Here is a 4,127-nt window from a genome sequence, read left to right as displayed (position 1 = left end):
CGGCCGCTGCAGCCCAGCAGCCGCAGTGCCTCGCCAGGGGCTCCACGTGTGCGCAGAGAAACAGGGGGATGATCCGGGATGCGAAGGATTTAGTGCCCTGGCAGACCTTGTCGCAGGAGACAGCGTCAGCTGTGGTTTAAGCAGAGCAGGCTGGGACCGAGCCGCGCCAGCGATCCAACACGGCGTGGGTGAGGCACGGGCCGAAGGAGGAGCCCCCCAGGCCCTGAGGCAGGGTCCACCTGCCCGGGGATGCATCTTCGTGGGCCTGGGACAGGGGTGCTCACTGTTTTCCTCTTGCCAGGGAAGGGAGGAATCACCAGTGTTTTGCTTGAGTCTGCCCTGGGAAGCAGCAAAGCACCAGCAGGACGCACTGGGCTCAGCAGCCGTCTTGCAGCCCCAAGGGCTGAACTGGCACTGGGAGAACTGGGTGGCCCCTGGCAAGAGCAGGCAGGAGCTGTCGCCACTGAAGCCCCGACCCCGAGCACTGCCTGAAGATCTCCACTGTCCCGTCGCTCACATCCACCTTTCCGTTCACCCGGAGTAACTTCAGGGGAGCCCTTACGCAGGAGTGACGGAACCGCTTGCACCCTGGGTTACGGTTTAAGCGGGTCGCTCTGGCTGCGCCGGGACAGATCTCTGCCTCATGCCCTGCAATGCGCTGTGTGTTGAGCGGCCACAGTCAGTTCTTCCACCTCAGAATCGCAGAAGGCAGGGCCGTGGAAACCAGACCTGGACTTCCGAAGGCAGAGGCCGTCCGCTCACGAGCTGCCTCGCTGGCATTTTTAAGGTGTATTATTTATATGCTGCAAAAAAGCCAAACAAAACCTCTCCTAAGACATCTCTGCTTTACGTACAGACCAAAGTCTGCTGCTTTCTGAAAATGAATAATTAAATTCTGAGGTTTGGCCATCTTCATTTATTGCTGAGAACGTGGAGTTCTCCAGATTTGGGGAAAACGAGAACAGAAGTCAATATAGAATGATTTATAAAACCAGGATTAGATTAGTCTGCTTATCCCAAACTAACTCTTTGGATATGGGCAAGGTATTTGCATGCTATGCATAAATTATGAAGAAGTCGATACTTTCCAATCTTGATATGGTTTTTACAAACTCTCCTCCCCTTAAGATCATTAGAAGCAGCATTTGGAGCATGTAGTGAATCTGCTCCTAACTACCACTAAACCCAGTTTAATTAACCAGGTATTCGAGTGGGTTGAAAGAAAAGATGTTGGGATTATTACAGCAGAACTTGTATAGTCTGAAGCATCCTCCCACAGGGCGATGATGAGTGTGTTTAAGGTGTGCAGAAGCGTTGCTGAAAGGCATTCCAGTATAACCCACCCACCGATGTGGGGAAGGTCCAGAGAATTAAAAGGAAAAAAAAGAAAACCCAAAATAGTAACTGGTTTAGTTTATTTAACGTATTTTTACAAAACAAAACAACCCAACGAAAAACCACCTCAATACAGAATTTGTCATATTCCAGAGTCTGCGGTTCTAGCGAGTGTAAATCCTGCTGACCGTGGCTGTAATATTTTAGCGCCGGGCGCTCCAATTCTGCCACGCTGGACGAGGCCAGTTGGCACACGCAGGTACCGCCTGCTCCCAGGGACCCCCAGCGACGCTGCCGGGGGGATGGAGTCCTCAAAGCTTCCCATTAGGGCAGGCAGGGAGAAGAACACGCATGACTGATCTTCAGTGCTACGTGTCTTTGGAATCCCGTCACTGTCAAAGGTGCAGACTGAACGGCAAAGTCCCACCGCCAGCAGAGAGCGCGGCCTTGGCGCAGAGGGTGGCGGCAGAAGGCATTGCTGGGGCGCGGTACAGCCCCTCCATGGGATCGCTGGAGATGCTGGGGCAGGGAACACCCACCCCAGGTCCCTTTCAGTAAGCCGGGGGACTTGATGTCAGCGACCAAAAAATAAACTGAATGACGTGGCAGAGCAAAGTGCCATTATGTGCCTCGACACGGGCTGGTTCAGGTATTTAAGCGCTGCAAGACTTTCAAGAACAAACCACATCGCTTAAATCCGCACGTAGCTCTAGGCTGGTTAAGCTGCCGCTTCAGTGCGCAGATCCACTCCCCTCCGTCTGTCCTCTCGGCACAGACATCTGTCTTCGGCCGGCAAGAAATCCAGCAGCCTTTACACTCGCGGGTTTTCCCCCTGAAGAAGAGTCGTTGCTTTTCAAAGTCGAGGTACAACCTCAGCAGCGGCCGAGGCCAAGGCTGCTCTCAGCTGAGGCGTTGGCTCCCGAGGTTTCCACTCTCACCGCGTTCAGGCGTGGCTGCGGTTGCATCACTTCGTTATTTCTGCCAGTTTTGTCCGTCTTTACCGTGGCAGGAGTCTGCGACGCGGAACCGTACGCTGCAGCAACGCGACAGAAACGCCCCCGTTATTTCTTCACGTTCATCGTTAAAGCTGGTACTGACCGCAGGAACTACTGAAGTGTTTTGTTGCTGTTTACAGCTGGATCTTCTTGCCGTGACTGTCCAAACCAGTTAACGCAGGAGACAACTGCACGGACCCAGCAGGAGGGGCAGGGCAAAACCCGTGCGGCGACGGCTGGGAGCCGAAGGGCTGAGTGAGGGACGGACAGTGGAAGGGGTTTCTCGTTACTCTCTCACTTTGAAATGCGTGTTTTTGATCTGCAATTCAAAGCGTGCACCATGTTTTCGAAGGCAAACAAGCGGCGTTACCTGCGCTTTGCACACTTAGACAGCACAGGAAACTCAAAACTTTCCCAGGAAATACTCGGCAACAGCTGCATCTTTTCTGCTCTCCAACCACCCACCCTCCTCGAGTGCTTTTAAGTCAGTCGACAACTAATCTGAATGTAGCAGAATGACACTTCTGCGCGTGAGGATGGGGCAGGCCCTACTGCTGCTGCGTTTCATGCTGGATCTCGTATTGCAGGAGCTCACAGAATGCGTGACCGGAGGATGGAAACGGGTCTGGGATTAAAGCTCCCCATCGGAAACGCTCTGAAGAGACTTAAACTTCAGGAAAACTCAATTATTTGTTTCTCTCTGATACAGGCACTAAGTGAACAGTACTGGTCACTGAAAGACATCAGGAATCCACTTCTCTCAAGAAAACGCGTTATACACTGAAAGTAGAAAATAAAACCACACGGAATCAAAAGGATCATGAAAGACAGATGATAGCTTAAAAAAAAATAATGATGACAACATACAACATCTACAGTGTATGCACACGCCCCTCGGAAGGGTTATATCTGCTGAATGTATTCCAAAGTACACACAACTGCCTGCTTGGCAGGCTGAGGAATTAGGAATACACCTTGGGAGGGTCACGATGGAAAAAACCACAGTGGAAAACAAGAGTTATTTACATTCTGGAATTCAGTAGCCCTTAACAGCTCCACACACATACATCCTCCTCCTATATTAGGTACAGGCCGCGGTGGGATCCGAGCGAAGCTTATTCCAAAGGCGAAAGAATACAAAAACCCCTTGAGAATTCACTTGACGAATGTTTCCAGGCTGCAGAGCCTGGTTCGTTTACAGAGAAAATACCACGCGCTGACTGGACCACGGGCACCTTCGGGGAGCTTCGAGTCCTTACAACAGGGGATGTTCCCAACAGCAAACGGAAAAACACCTGCAAACCCTCCGTGCAGAGGAGGGGGTTAGCGGGTTCTGACTGCGTCAGATGTATCTGAAGTACGAAACTAGTGGACAAGGCAAAATTCAGCTGCTGTCAGAGGACAACTGAAAGAAGGAAACCTCAAATTTTATCCTCTCCGTTCCCGAGTCAGCGTCGGTGTGCATCTTCCTCCTCCACAGCACGCTCCCCAAACTCCCGTTTTGGCACAGCCCTGCACGTTTAGCTTTGCCCTGTCATCACACCCCCTTCATAAATCGCGTATCCTCTAGTAAACCACCGAGCCCCTTCTCGCCTAGCCTGGCAATTTGTGCGCCGTGACAATTGGTCTCTCCTTTTTCCTCCCCGAGGATGTTTGTCTTACGGGCAGTGCTGCAAGAAGGTACCGCGTCACTCTTCCCCATCCCGTCCACGGAGCTATTTATACTCCTGTCTCCCCCAAGCTTTATCAGCAGCTCACGCAGGGAAGCGAACTACTACCCAAAACCCACACCCCAGC

The sequence above is a fragment of the Buceros rhinoceros genome, unplaced genomic scaffold, assembly GCF_000710305.1.
Source record: "Buceros rhinoceros silvestris isolate BGI_N320 unplaced genomic scaffold, ASM71030v1 scaffold30528, whole genome shotgun sequence".
NCBI lineage: Eukaryota > Metazoa > Chordata > Aves > Bucerotiformes > Bucerotidae > Buceros > Buceros rhinoceros.
The sequence above is the reverse complement of the archived record's forward strand: the minus strand, read 5'-3'. Positions refer to the sequence as shown.